At 45.2% G+C, this 15,586-nt stretch overlaps 1 protein-coding gene across 8 annotated transcripts in view; it reads right to left on the minus strand.

Moving 5' to 3' along the window:
* The window catches only part of rusc2 (RUN and SH3 domain containing 2), a 260,485-nt gene that overhangs the window by 182,234 nt on the left and 62,665 nt on the right, over positions 1–15,586 (minus strand). For 6 of the 8 annotated variants that reach the window (XM_085972817.1, XM_085972792.1, XM_085972742.1 and 3 more), the window contains exon 3: positions 630–809. The exons of 1 other annotated variant lie outside the window; for it this stretch is intronic. The gene's annotated coding sequence lies outside the window, so the exon portion shown is untranslated. Of the gene's footprint in view, positions 1–584; positions 810–15,586 lie in introns of all 8 variants that reach the window. One more of the 8 variants, XM_085972757.1, reaches the window with a different exon arrangement.

Raw genomic sequence — 15,586 nt, forward strand, 5'->3', positions numbered from 1 at the left:
AAGTAATGGTCTAGAAATGCAGCTGCTCAACGCCTATTTTTTGGCCGCTAAATGTCCTCCTAAGCCTCCAAATGGTGTGGCAGGAAACGCACTCTCATTACGAGCCAGAAGTGCGGCAACTGCCATACTGGTAAAGGCAAAAAAAAAAATCAGCGTGCAGTGCCCAAGCCTGAAACAAACGTTAGACCCTTTGTATATGCAAATAAGGGGCCTAATGCTTGTTTGAGGCTCCCACTTCAAGACTGGTTTGCCCTGAAGCAGGCGTCCCTTAAATTATGCTTCATTATGAGAGGAGTTGTGAATGGATCTGAACACTGGAATTATCAGTGAACTTATTCTGAACAATTCTGAACTTGAGAGAGAGCCATACGATCAGGGCCTTCTTAAGGGAGACCTGCCATTGAAATGCAGAGTTGTAAAGCTGTGGAATTCACTTCCAGGAGTAGTGGTAGAGGCAGAAAATATATTAACAATCAAAATTAGATTAGATATGTGGATGAACTAAAAGGGGATGAAGGTATACGAGGCCAGGTAAATGTGATTAGGACAATTTGCTCGCACGGAGAGTATACACCAATACATACTGGTAGGGCCGAAAGGCCTCTTTCCATGTTGTAGCTTCTACGTACTTATGACGGAGGCAAGGTCAGTGATGAAGTGGCTGAAGATGGTTGGGCCGACGATGTTTCCTTGCGACTGTCCAAACGCATTTCATCAAAGGTGTAGCATTTTCACACTTGGCAGAGGAGATTCTCATCTAGTCATTTGGGATTGATTTGAACCCAGGTGCCAGAGGTTAAAGTCCAAACCTACAGCACCATTAAAAAGAAAAAATAAGTTGTAACCCATTAATGTTTACAGGGCATTTCATCTCAATGGTAACAGCAAGTACAACATGATTTAAAGCAGAGAGAGTGTACTAATACCAAAGGCTAGACATTTTGTGCTTCCCAATGCATTGAAACATTAGAGTCACTAGAAATCTAAATTTGTGTCTGGAAATCTTTCAGATTTGTGCATAAGTCACAGGATGAATAACTGATATTGGCCTTGGTACAAGTGGCTACATGTACATGATCGGATGATGGTAATTGGATTTACCATTAAGTTAATTAGCTTACCAAGTGCCATTTCAGATGAGAGCCCAGTACAGCAGTATTGTTGATAATCAACCTTATTTTACACTACTTTGAACATAGCTTTTGAATGCCAGCACTTGCTGACATAACAATCCTTAATCTACATGGGATGAATTTTGGAAGTGCTCATCTTTGACACTTTGCATGTGTAGTGCCAAACTTAGTGGAGGAGAAACTAATATTGGATTTACATTTTAAGAGTAAGCTGGGAAACAAAACGAACCAACCACCTTCTAGTATCTTGCACAAGTCAGAAGATGAAACTGATAGTGAGCATCAGTAGCCTGGTAGATGAAGAAGGGCATCACAGCCAGGTTTGATCCTGTCTTCAAGACCAATTGGATGAAGTCTCTGTTCTCTACCAGCTGATGGATCCTTTAGGAAGTCAGTTGGGGGCAGTCTCAACCTAGATTCCAATGGGTGAGGGTCTACAGTGCAAAATGCTCCATAATTTAGTAAACTCACTCAGATTAATCATGAGGCTGACTAGCTTGGGAAGTGGTGCTCCTTTGAGGTTGGGGTTAAGAAGTATATTGGGACAGAGTACAGTATTTTGTTCAGCATCTGATTATGCTATATCTGATTTAGGAATTTATATTTAAGACTAGCTGCCAAAAGTAGAATCGTGCTTCATTTTCCACCATTGACGCCCTATTTTTTGACAAGTGCAAAATTTAAAAATGAATGTACATGTACAATTTCCATCACTTTGACAGCATGGAATCAAACCACAACATCCAAGGTAAAAACAGACAATGCTGGAAATACTCATCAGGTCAGGCAGCATCTGTAAAGAGAGAAACAGAGTTCACGTTTCAGGTCAATGACCCTTCGTCAGTATTTCCAGCATTTTCTGTTTTTATTTCAGATTTCCAGCATCCGCAGTATTTTGCTTTAACAACATCCAAGGATGTTCTTTGTAGTCTTTCAAAAATAATAATGTGACTGCTGATAAGACTGGATTGCAACAACTTACAGCAAAACCCTAGCTCCAAGCTTGCATCATCTTCCATGCAAGAAGCACTCTCCAAATACAAATTATAACTTGCATTTATAAAATGCCCCTAACATTAAAAAAGAGGTCCCAAAGCATTTCACAGAGGCTTATCAAAAAAATGGATGCCAAGCTAAAGAATATAATAGAAATTGATGTAAGAAAACTACTAGGCACTTGGTCTAAGCATTAAACAAAGCTTTAATCAACTGTTTTACAACATGGAGATCTAGTTGTGTCCTTCACTAGTTCCTGTTAAGAATGTCCTGCGCAAGCTGGGCCCGTGCCCGAGTATTTATACTCTCCCTGGACAGCGCCACTCGCAGGCCACTCAGTTGATTCATGTCAGAAACTATGATCAAAGGCTTGGTCAAAGAGGTGAGTCAAAGATCCTGCACAGGATCTCCAACCAACGCTATACACCAGATACATCAACGACATTTTCTTCCTATGGACCCACGGCGAAGAATCACTGAAAAGACTACGCGATAACATCAACAAGTTCCATCCCACCATCAAACTCACCATGGACTACTCCTTAGAATCGGTTTCATTCTTGGACACACGAATCTCCATCAAAGACGGAGACCTCAGCACTTCACTCTACCGCAAGCCCACGGACAACCTCACGATGCTTCACTGCTCCAGCTTCCACCCTAACCACGTTAAAGAAGCCATCCCCTATGGACAAGCCCTGCGAATACACAGGATCTGCTCAGACGAGGAGGAACGCGATGGACACCTACAGACACTGAAAGACGCCCTTGTAAGAACGGGATATGACGCTCGACTCGTCGATCGACAGTTCCGACGGGCCACAGCGAAAAATCGCATCGACCTCCTCAGAAGACAAACATGGGACACAACCAACAGAGTACCCTTCGTCGTCCAGTACTTCCCCGGAGCGGAGAAACTACGCCATGTTCTTCGCAGCCTTCAACATGTCATCGATGACGACGAACACCTCGCTAAGGCCATCCCCACGCCTCCACTACTCGCTTTCAAACAGCCGCCTAACCTCAAACAGACCATCGTTCGCAGCAAATTACCCAGCTTTCAGGAGAACAGCGACCACGACACCACACAACCCTGCCACAGCAACCTCTGCAAGACATGCCAGATCATCAACACAGATACCATCATCACACGTGAGGACACCACCCACCAGGTACATGGTACATACTCATGTGACTCGGCCAACGTTGTCTACCTCATACGTTGCAGGAAAGGATGCCCCGGAGCATGGTACATCGGCGAGACCATGCAGACACTGCGACAACGGATGAACGGACACCGCGCAACAATCACCAGGCAGGAGTGTTCCCTCCCAGTCGGGGAACACTTCAGCAGTCAAGGACATTCAGCCTCCGATCTTCAGGTAAGCATTCTCCAAGGCGGCCTTCGAGGCACACGACAACGCAAAATCGTCGAGCAGAAACTGATAGCCAAGTTCCGCACCCATGAGGACGGCCTCAACCGAGATCTTGGGTTCATGTCACGCTACATGTAACCCCACCTGACGCAGGGTCATCCAGACTCGAGTCGACATTGGCTTGTTCTCTCTACACAGATGCGGCCGGACCTGCTGTGATTTCCAGCAAAAAAAATGTTTTTTGTCTGTTTTTTTGTTTTTCATACTGACCCCAGCATCTGCAATATTTGACCCCTTGTGACCCCACCTCATTGTTCTTTGATGTAATGTTTTCCTGACTGACCTGTTTGGACACCATTCACACCTTTGATTGCTGGGATTATCTCTCTGCCGAGGTGTGATAAATGGCAGTTGGAAAGATTACCTGTAAACATCTGACATTATTCTCTGACTATATAAGCTGTGTCTTTATGCATTTCTCCACTTCACCTGACGAAGGAGCAGCGCTCCGAAAGCTTATGATTTCAAATAAAGCTGTTGGACTATAACCTGGTGTTGTGTGACTTCTTACATTTGTCCACCCCAGTCCAACTCCGGCATCTCCACACCACAGTTTTAAGGAAGGTCTCATTAGGAGAAGAGGAAGATGGAAAGGCAGAGGTTTAGGGAGGTATTCCAGGTGCTGGAGCTGAGGTGGCAGAAGGCATGGCCGCCAATCGTGGGGCAGAGGGAAGGGGGTTGCACGAGAAACCAGAGTCAGAGGAGTGAAGAATTCAAGAGAGGGAGGTTACAGAGATAGGGAGGGGCAAGGCCATGGAAAGATTTCAACACAATTATGAGAATTTTAAATCTGAGGCATTGGGTGACTGGGAGCCAACATAGGTCAGTAAGGAAGGGGTGCTGGATGAGCAGGACTTGGTACATAATAGGATACAGGCAGAAGAGTTTTACATGAGCTGAAGTTTACGGAGGGTGGAAGATGAGAAGGTGACCAGGAGAGCATTGGAATGGTCGAGTCAGGTGGTGACAAAGTTTTGGATGAGGGTTTCAGTAGCGGATGGAATGAGGTCGGTGTGAAGGCAGGCGATGTTATGAGAGTGGAAGTAGGCGGTCTTTATGATGGAGAGGATATGGAGTCAGGAGCTCAGATTGGGATCGAAGAGGATACCGAGGTTGTTAACAACTAATCTCGAAAACTAGCCAAAGTTCACCAACAGTTTCACAACAGTTGACAGTCCTAGAAAAGCTGACAGATGAAAAACAGCACAGAAAGAATAACTGACACGAAGTTTCAATGGTGCTGTTCATTTCCATGAGCTTCGAGTTTCTTATGTTCAGGAGTAAGCCCACACTGCCCAATATCTGATAATACGATGTAACCTCAGGGTGTAACAACAGTACCCTGTTGTGATGTGAAATGGACGTTGTGTCTTTTGCAAGTGCCTTCATGTACACATCTCCAAACTTCAATAAGTGGACAAAAGATATTAATGTGACAAGATCAGATACAAATCATTAAGCTGCTTAATTTTACAGGCAGTAAGTGAGCATACGGAGTAACAGATGCAATCAAATCTCATCTTAATCCAACTAATTTTAGATCCCTCCTTGTGAAGAAAAGTAATAGAAATACTCCACACTATTCCTATGAGCTGGGTCACTTAACTTTTCCTGGTCTTCATCTGAAACGTTAGCTCATCTCTTCACAGATGCTGACTGCCCTGCTGATTGTTTCCAGCACTTTCTATTTTTGTTTTAACTTTTCCTGGTCAGCTTTCTTGTTCTGACCAGCCCTGAGCTTAAGATGCATGAGTTATCCCTCAATAGACCAGGCTCCCTTCCCAAGCCTAACTAACCTGATGTGTTTCTTTGTCCTTTTTCGCTGCATTCAGAGGAAGTGGGAGGGTTGTCCCCTTCAACTCCCCACTCAAGGGCTTGACCATGGTCCTCAGGATGTGACTCCTTCAAAAATAGGTCCTACTATTCTCAAAAGGAATAGGGATCATTCTGAATTAATGGCCTCAATTTTAACTCCTCCAGCCAAGTTTCCGCCAGGCAGGGGGGGCAGTTAAAAAGGAGTGGGTGACTTGCACACTCCTTTCCCACCCCGATCTGACCGACTACAATTTGAAATTGCAGGTGACAAGGACACCTGCCCCAAGCCGGCGGGGTCCTGCTTAAATATGCAAATCAGGCTCCTGCTGGGAGCTGGATCGAGGGCCATTGAAGGCCCAGCAAGATAAGTTTAAAAAAAAATAAGTGTCCTTGTGGGCCAGGAGGGGCAGGAGTACTCCTCCAGGCCCCACGAAGAAACTTTGAGCCTCCGTTGCCCCAGCCTTCCCCCCTCTCCCAATCGTGATCACCTCCAGACCTCTCCTCACCACTTACCTGACTCCAGGGACTGTTCCCGCGCATATCCAACGGTGAATTCCTCTCCCGCCCACCGGCCAATAATTCCTGCTGGGTTTGGGTGAAATGAGGCCCGGAGTCAAAATCTCTCCGGGCCTTGGCATGCGAGTTTGTCACCGATACCCCCCACTCAACTTAGAATCAAGGCCAATGAGTCTGGAATGTATCAATTGACTCTTACTGTCTCAGTATGAAGCAGACGGCGAGTCGTGACATTCCACAAACTATTGCGTTTAGCTTTAATACACATCTTCAATGCCTGGCCCATTAACAAGCAAAATCTTCATCTCAGTGGCTACGATACATGATGGTAGAGAGCTTTAAAACTGTGTGAACCCACTCCGATTTAAAACCCACCCCTCAAATAAAACACACTTTCAAATCCTTTCTAAAATGAATACATAAAGCTTGGCTAAGAACTGCTGAAGACCACAATAATTCCTTTCCTTTAACAATATAGCTGTTAGAAAAAGACAAAGAAAGAATCAGTATCAATCTCTGCCTGCAATTTCTAACAATAATGTACTTTACTGTAGCTCCAAGCAGTTAAAGCACTATAATGTATGCTTGCATTCACTGCCACCGATACGGTACACAAATTAGTGCTTTACAAAAAGAATTAAGGTTTTTTAACATGTAGACTGAAAACTCATCTGGTAAACAAGACTATTAGTGAATATTTTTCCAAACTGACACAAGACATCTCAGAGTTCCTTCACAAAAGTAATAAAAGAATCCGCAGGGTAAGAAATAGTAATCTAGACTATGCTGGGGATCGGGTATTTGGTTCTTAAAGTTATAAAGGGACTATACTTTCTTTTTAAAATTCATTCTCGCAAATGTAGGCATCGCTGGCAAGGCCAGCATTTAGTTGCCCTGAGATGGTGATGGTGAGCTGCCTCTGGTTTGATACAACAGAATGGCTCGCGAGACCACTTCAGAGGGTAGTTCAGAGTCACATTGGTGTGGGACTGGAGACTCATAGGCCAGACCAGGTAAAGACGGCAGGTTTCCTTCCCTGAAGGGCATCAATGAACCAGTTGGGTTTTTACAAAAATCCAGGACCTTCATGGTCACTTTTACTAATACAAGGTTTTTTGTTCCAGCGTCTGGGTTACTAGTCCAGTAACATAACCACTGCACTATCGTACCCGGTATATGTTTTCTTCTATTGGAAATGCATCATTAAGGTTTCTGCTCTGGGCTCCTGAAGTTCCAAAGGTAGTAAAAATCCTACCTACTTGAACCAAATGCTAAAATGTGTTTTGAATTTAAAAATAAATTAACATTTTAAAAGAACAAATACAGCAGGATGGGCAATTGCATACAACTGCACTATGTAACTATGTATAATTAAACTCCTTCCAGTCCTCACAATTAATCTCAGCCAGATGATTAAGGGTAGATAAAATGCTTTTCCAGAAGAAGGGAGACTTGAGACTTTGTACAGCCTCTCGTAGCTAGTCAGAGTGGGTAGGCAAAACTCTGTCAGCAGAAATTAGCAGAGAAAGAAAAAAGTCTTTATTAATTGACTCACAGATGAATACTGTTGTGTCGGTACCTTTCTACCTAGACACAATTTAGGACTCAGAACTCAGAGATTCAAACATGAAGTGCTTTATTGGAAGGAAAGGAAGTTCTGGAAAGTTCCGAACAAAGAGAGCTAAACTTAACAGAGAACACCCAACCATTTATCTCCTGTGACAGCGCCACCACAGGTGGGAGGAGAACACACAACACACAATACATAACATTTCCTCCCCTCTTAAATGGAAGGTCCACATTATTCCTCAACAGGTAAGTTACTTTCAATGCACTCAACGAACCTAGGGTAGAGGTAGACTGCCTCAAACCCTGACTTTACCCTGGGGTTTATTCTGCCCCAGTCTTGTGGGTAAGTCACTAAGCCTACAGATCCAAGCGTCTTGGAGGCCGCCGCTCTCTGACAGGATACCGGCGGTCATCGCTAGCTTCCACAGCAGTAGGCATTGACACAGGCCTGGATGGAGAAGGTGCCTGTGTCAGTCGAAAGTCAGGAGTTTGCACAGGTGGAACAGTCTCTTTGACTTCCTGTGTTGGAGAAGAGCACTGTGGCAAAGGATGCTGGTTTGCGGTATCATCCGGAAACAGTTCAGGCCAACCAGCCATTGGAGCCTCTGTGGCTGTCTCTACTCCTAGCAACAGTTGATCTGTGTGTCTTCTCCAGACGACGTCCTCAGCAGTCTCAACCGTGTAAGACACAGGGCCCGTCTGCGCGATCACCGTAGCAGGAACCCATTTCGGTCCAGTGTTGTAGTTTCGAGCTAGGACGTGCTCTCCAGGGTGAAACCGTCTCTCCTTGGCTCTTTTCTCTCTCTTTTCAACTTGAGCTTGTTGTTGACAATGGACAACCTGTTCTGCCCTTGGAGGTTTGAGTAAGTCAAAACTTGTCCGCAACTGCCTCTTCATCATGAGCGAAGCGGGGGAAGTTTTGGTTGGGGCATGCGGCTCGTTCCTGTAGGACAACAGGAAGCTGGTCAGACGTTGGTGGATTGAGCCATGACCTTGCGATGCCTTCAAGGCGTGCTTCAAAGTTTGCACAAACCTTTCTGTCTGGCCGTTAGTAGAGGGATGATAGGGCGCAGACCTGATGTGTTGGACACCATTCACATGCAGGAAGGTTGCAAACTCCTGTGATACAAATTGTGGACCGTTGTCACTTACGAGTTGTTCCGGTGAGCCATAACGGCTGAACATCTCACCAAGTTTCTCAATTGTTTTCTCTGCCATGGTAGACCTCATCACAGTGACCTCCGGCCACTTGCTACGAGCGTCCACAACCACCATAAATATCTTCTCTTCGAAAGGACCGGCAAAGTCCACATGTACTCGCTGCCACACTTCTGCAGGCCAATCCCAGGGGTGTAGGGTTGCCAGCTGTGGAACATTCCGGACCCTTTGACATGGGGAACATGTTTTGGCTTTCTCCTCAATATTCCCATCGAGACCTGGCCACCAGAAGTAGCTTCTTGCCATTTCCTTCATCCGAACCATCCCACTGTGGCCTGTATGAAGTTGTTGCAGTATAGGTTCCCTCAGAGGTGGCGGAATGATGACACGGCGTCCCCAAAGAAGACAACCTGCCTGGACAGAGAGCTCATTTCTTTTTGAAACGTAAGGTTTCAAACTAGGAGAATCTCCTATAGCTCTCCCTCGAATGACATCGTCCATTACCTCAGACAGGACTGGATCGTTGCGGGTGTACCTTCGCACCTGAACTGCAGTGACAGGTGCTCCCTCCACTTGTCTAAAGTAGAAGATGTCTATCTGATGAGGCTCTGGGGGAGTAACAGGCAAGGGTAGCCTCGAGAGACCGTCTGCGTTGCCGTGCAAGTCTGATTTGCGATATTTGATGTCGTATGTGTGTCCTGACAACAGTAAAGCCCACCTTTGCATCCTGCTTGCAGCGAGAGACGGAATTCCGGTGTGGGGCCCGAAGATTGAAATCAATGGACGGTGGTCTGTCAGGAGTGTGAACCTTCTCCCAAACAGGTACTGATGAAATTTTCAAATTCCAAAAACGATTCCCAAGGCCTCACGCTCGATCTGCGCATAGTTACTCTCGGCCTTGTTCAAGGTGCGTGATGCGAAGGCGATAGGTTTCTCTTCACCCGAAGGCATGATGTGGGATATGACTGCTCCCACACCATATGGTGATGCATCACATGCTAGCTGCACGGGTAGCTTTGGGTCGAAGTGTGTCAGGACCTCCGATTTCAGCAATGCTTTCTTTGCTTGGGCGAAAGCTTCGTTGCACAGTTCAGTCCATTTCCATGTTTTGCCTTGACATAGCAACTGATGTAACGGCTTCAGCAATGTTGCCAAGTCTGGAATAAACTTCCCATAGTAGTTAAGTAGCCCCAGAAATGAACGTAACTGGCTCACATTCTGGGGTGCTGGGGCCTCCACGATCGCCTTGACCTCTGACGGCGCCTTATGCAGGCCAGTAGCGTCAATCACATGCCCCAGGTACTCAACTGAAGACTGAAAGAATTCACATTTGTCTTTACGAACTCTGAGTCCGTACTCTTTCAGTCGTTGTAGTGTCGCATCCAAGTTCAGAAGATGATCCTCCTCATTTGTCCCAGTGACAAGGATGTCGTCCAGGTAGCACTGGACTCCTGGCAGTCCACTCAAAATCTGATCCATTGCCCTTTGGAATAGAGCAGGGGCCGACGTAATTCCAAACGGAAGGCGGCAGTACCTGTATAGCCCCTTGTGTGTCACAATTGTCAGCAGCTCCTTTGATTTGTCATCGACATGCATTTGTAGATAAGCCTGGCATAAGTCTATTTTGCTGAACTTTTGCCCTCCGGCCAGGCCCGTAAAAAGATCATCAATGAGGGGAAGAGGGTACTGTTCCGCAGACAGCACCGGGTTAATAGTCACTTTAAAATCCCCGCAGATTTGAACAGATCCATCCTTTTTCAGGACAGGAACAATGGGTGTGGCCCATTTGCTCACACTCACAGGCTCCAGGACTCCATTCTCGACTAAGGCCTCCAAGTTAGCCTCAACTTTTGGCCTAATTGCATAGGGTACAGGTCGGGCTTTGTGAAACTTCGGCTTGCTGTCAGGTTTAATGTCCAGTCTCACGCTGATCTTTTCATGCTCCCAAGTTCCCCATTGAAGAGTTCTGCATGTTTGTTTAACACTGCAGTCAGACCTGACTCCCCTTTTGACATCATGCGGACTGCAGGCCAGTCCAGCATGATTTTCTCGAGCCACGCACGTCCCAGTAGCGATGGGTAATTTCCCTTTACCACATATAGTGGCAGTTTTGCAGTCTGTCCATTCAATTTAACTGTCACCTCAATGACGCCTCTCATGGCCACAGGTTCGCCGGTATACGTCTTTAGCACAATGTTTGTTGGCTGAAGGGTAAGATGCTTTAGCATTTTGTTGTGGACAGTGTCTGAAACAAGGGACACAGCCACGCCTGTGTCCACCTCCATCCGCACTGATTGTCCCTCCACCAGTGGTGACACCCAGTAGCCATTTAAATCACCTGCAACCGTCAGTATGTGCACCTCTTCCTCCTCAGAGGTGTCGCTCCCCTCTGTTTTGCTTGTTCCATCATACTGCACTGAATGAACACTCTTTTTCCTCTCTTGTCCAAATACAGATATTTTGCTTCCATGCTTCCCAGCTCTGTCTGTTCTTTTTTTACCTCTACAGGCGCGTTCAATGTGACCCTTTTTGCCACAATTTCGGCATTCCAGCTCCGTACACCAGCAGTCATTAGCGTGATGGCCCGTTTTCCCGCAACGGTAACATGTGCCGTTCCGCGCACCTTTAGGCTCAGACGACACCTTGTGAACTCTCCCTGTTGAACTCAACTGGTGAGCCTCCTTTTCCGCCATCTCCATGGAGACACTAACTTCAATGGCCTTTTCAAGAGTAAGGTTGTCCTCAGTAAGAAGGCGCTTCTGTGTGGCTGCATTTTGCAGACCACACACAAGTCTGTCTCTAATGGTGTCATTCAGCACCTCCTTGAACTGGCAGTGTTCTGACAACCTTTTTAAAGCAGCAATAAACATCGTCACTGATTCCCCCTCCTCTTGATTCCGTTTGTGAAATCTAAATCTCTCAGCAATAACCAGAGGTTTTGGTGAAAAATGTGCTCCAAGAATTTCCACTAGTTGCTTATATGTTTTAGTTCCTGGCTTATCTGGTTGCACGAGGCTGCGAAGTAAATTGAATGTCTTCGGCCCGATTACACTCAAAAAGGTAGGCACGACCTTTTTATTTGCCAGCGCATTCGCCAATACAAAATAGTCAAAACGTTCTGCATAAGCGCTCCATTGCTCCACATTTTCATCAAAATCACCGATGTTTCCTAATATAGTAGCCATCTCACGTTTCAAAATAAATTTTCTGTTTACTCACTGCACCCATAACGTACGCAGATTCATCCGCTCCTCATTGCCACTTGTTGTGTCGGTACCTTTCTACCTAGACACAATTTAGGACTCAGAACTCAGAGGTTCAAACATGAAGTGCTTTATTGGAAGGAAAGGAAGTTCTGGAAAGTTCCGAACAAAGAGAGCTAAACTTAACAGAGAACTAAACTTAACAGAGAACACCCAACCATTTATCTGCTGTGACAGCGCCACCACAGGTGGGAGGAAAACACACAATAGAACACACAATACATAACAAATACTTCAGTAGTTTTCCAGTCAATTATTTTCTAGTTCACTCCACTTTAGATACTTTTAATATGCTGCATCTAATGTTAAATATTGCCCAGAGTTTCATACTACAGAATACAAAATGTGCGTGCTCTCCCAGAATGCATAATACACCAATATAGGTTGCGTATCATGTTATTTTACTGATAGTGTAGATATAAAGTACTTGATCAGATAGAGATACTGGTACAGTTTCCGCTTTGGGCTCAATCGGCGATTCCGAAGCAAATTGCACCCAGAATTGCGCCTGTTTTGGAAAGTGTTTTTTTATCCCGAGTTTCCACTCAAACACATTTGCATATCACCGAACACAAATTCTGCCATGAACCAGAACAATAGGGCAATGCTTTAAAAAATAAATGCGCTTTAAAAAATATTCCTTGATACATTTAAGAGTGGCAACTTGATAAAGCTTGAAAATGGGTTTATCATAAAAAATAAGCATTTTAAAATCAGTGTCAATCCACCAACTATGAGTAACCCGATTTTAAATGACTGAAAATGACTTAATATATACAAAACTATTTTCTAGTTAGATTGGGGTACAGTGGCCAGTTTAATTTTTGGAGCCTTCTCAAAGGCCGGCAAACGAGCGCAATTAGCGGAAACTCCCAATGGTGATTAATTCACCCTGGGGTCATGGCCATGGGTGGGGCCTGCTTCTACCACGATGATTTTAAAACTAGCGCAAAAGATTGTGGAAACTCTAGTTGCACTGAATGTAATTTGCACTTAAAATTCCGCATCTTGTGCTGGTTACACCAATATAGGGGAAATTGCGCTGAAAAAAACAGCACAATTGAGCAGAAACGCCAGGCCACTGTAAATAGCTGTGAGTGTACACGTACCATTATTACAAGCATTTTTGTCAACTTATGCCGGTATCCTGGCTTCTATGCATATATTGTGCTGCAGCCTACCAAATGCAAAGCAATTTTTCCATTATATTGCAAAAATGAAGGATAGTAACAAGACTTGAGGTTGGTGTGAAACCCGGCAGCTAAAGGGCTGCGAGAACAGCCCGATCCAGCTGGCATGTGCTTTTTCAGTACTGCTTGTGGGCTTCAACCCGGCAGCCCAAGCTAACTTGCTGCGATTTACCTCCTTTCCCGTGCTAGCCAGAACCACCCAGTGATTGGCCGACCCCCCCACCACCATCTCTCCCCTCCCCCACCATCTCTCCCCTCCCCTCCCCCCACCATCTCTCCCCACCCCCGCCATCCCTCCCCTCACTGCCCCTGCTATCCCTCCCCTCCCCATCCCTCCCCTCCCCCTGCCCTGCCATCCCTCTCCCCCCCCCCCGCCCCAGCCCCCCACTATCTCTCCCTCCTCACAATTTCTCCCTCCCTCCCCTCATCCAGCAGGGGACAATCTCAAATTGGCTGGCTGCCCAGTAGAGAACGGAACACAAAAATTCTACTGCCATTATATTTGGTAGAACCTCCACCTTTCCCAGATTTCGGGGTTTCCCGGCTGCTGACAGTCGCTCCCGCTCCCTCCCCACAAATATTGGGGCCATGATTTTGCAAAAGCTGCTTACAAGCAGCTACTTTACAGAAATGGTGACGCTTTAATGGAGCCAATGGCAAGAGTGTAGAGTTTGAAAACAATGGCTTCAATTTTCCCACTGTTCAGTTGGAAGAGGTTGCGACTCATTCATAATTTGATGTTGGGTAGGCAGACTGATAACATGGAATTGATTATGAGATTGAGAGAAGTGGTGGAAAGATAGACCATGCATATGGAAGCTAGCCCCGTGTCAGAGGGTCATATCACCAAGGGGCAGCATGTAGAGGGGTAGTTGGGTGGGAGCAGGAAGAGGGTGACATGGAAGAGAAGAGCTCATAGGGCAATGTGAGAGGGAGAGAAGTTGCAGAATGGGGGAAAATTGGGGCTGCGGTGGTTGTGAAGTGGGGAAGGTTGGAAGTGGGATGGGAGGTGAAAAGGACTGACGTGAAATTAATAGAATCAAGTTTTGGAAGTGTAAATTGGCACTCCAAAACCAAAGTGACCTCAGGAGCAATAAAGGATACAGTAGCCTTGTGGTTATGATACTGGATTCACAACCCAGGGGTCGCTAGTTCAAATCCCATCATGTAAACTGTGAAGTTTTATTCCAATTTTCTATTATTGCCTTCCCTCCCACTGAGTAGGTAACCAGTGTCTGCCCGCTGAAGCAGCTGCTCCTGACTCTGCCTGGAATGGTGCATTGTGAATGTTAATTAAGACTGGGATTTGAACTGAATTCCCCAGGGCACACAATGTGGAAATATTTTCTAATGTGTAAATTGCAGGTTTAGTGTCCCTGTGATTGAGACAATTGCATTATTCGCAAACCATCACTTAGCATCCAACAATACAACTGATTTTAGTACTTTGTTAAGGGAGATTAACACAAACGTTGCTGTTGTGATCGGGTGTTTTTCAAGGGTGGAAACCTCTGTGGATACTGCAGACTTACAATGATGTGCCAGTAAACACGAGTACAGTGAGTCAGTATCAAACAGGATGGGTGTGAGGATCTTGAATTCCCTGCAAAGATACGTGCCAAGTATTCTAGCTCTGCAACACCCTCCAGTTTTCAAATCTTCCATATGTGGCTTTCAGAGGACAGCTGTTGCACAAAAATACCCTCACTGCTTTTCTACAGAGAAGCCTACACAGGGCTCGAAATCAACAAGAGCCCAATTGTTGTCAGCTCAGAAGCAATGGCGTCCTTTTGGAGAGCTAAACTGTTACAAGTATTACTCCCTGCCAATATTTCTAGTGTCGCCAGTCATCGCTCACATTGAGGAATCAGGAGAGACAAGCTTACAGCCTGTTGAAATTCTTTTAATTCAAGCTTCTACAAAAGCAAATGCCTCCAGTATTACAACAGTTGGATTTATATATTAATTTGATAAATGTTTTTTTTCTTTATAATGAGAATACGGGAGGGCAACAGTACTTTTGACCTGAGCATCCTTCAATCACCCGCCTATTTCCTAAAGTCTATCCACCCCTATTTCCTTAAGCCTTGACTGCAACTTCCCATCACCGGAGCTCAGAAATAGCAGAAAATCAGAAACCTGTTGACAGACACTGCTTAACCCTGCTTTGTTTCTGCCATTCTAAATCAATTTCCCACTCATTTCTGTTTTTATATGTGCAATTATTTGATAGGACTCAATTGTAAAGCCTACAACTGACACAAATTTTTTAACTATGGATTAATACTAGTTGCAAAATTAGACTTTAATTGTCTCCTTTCCAGTGCTTCTATTTTTTGAAAGCCTGCCTTTTTCCAGGTCCCGAATCGTTTATAGAGAGAACATAAGTGCTCTCAAACCACTTTTAACTCCAAAGAAAATAGCTATTTCGATTTTCTTTTAAGAAAAGGGCTGATCCTTTAATGAAGCACTGGTCCAATACCTCTCAGAAAGCAACTACAGATGTTTGG

Source organism: Somniosus microcephalus, chromosome 2 (assembly GCF_052327205.1).
Source record: "Somniosus microcephalus isolate GS21.2 chromosome 2, FLI_Smic_1.0, whole genome shotgun sequence".
Classification (NCBI taxonomy): Eukaryota; Metazoa; Chordata; class Chondrichthyes; order Squaliformes; family Somniosidae; genus Somniosus; species Somniosus microcephalus.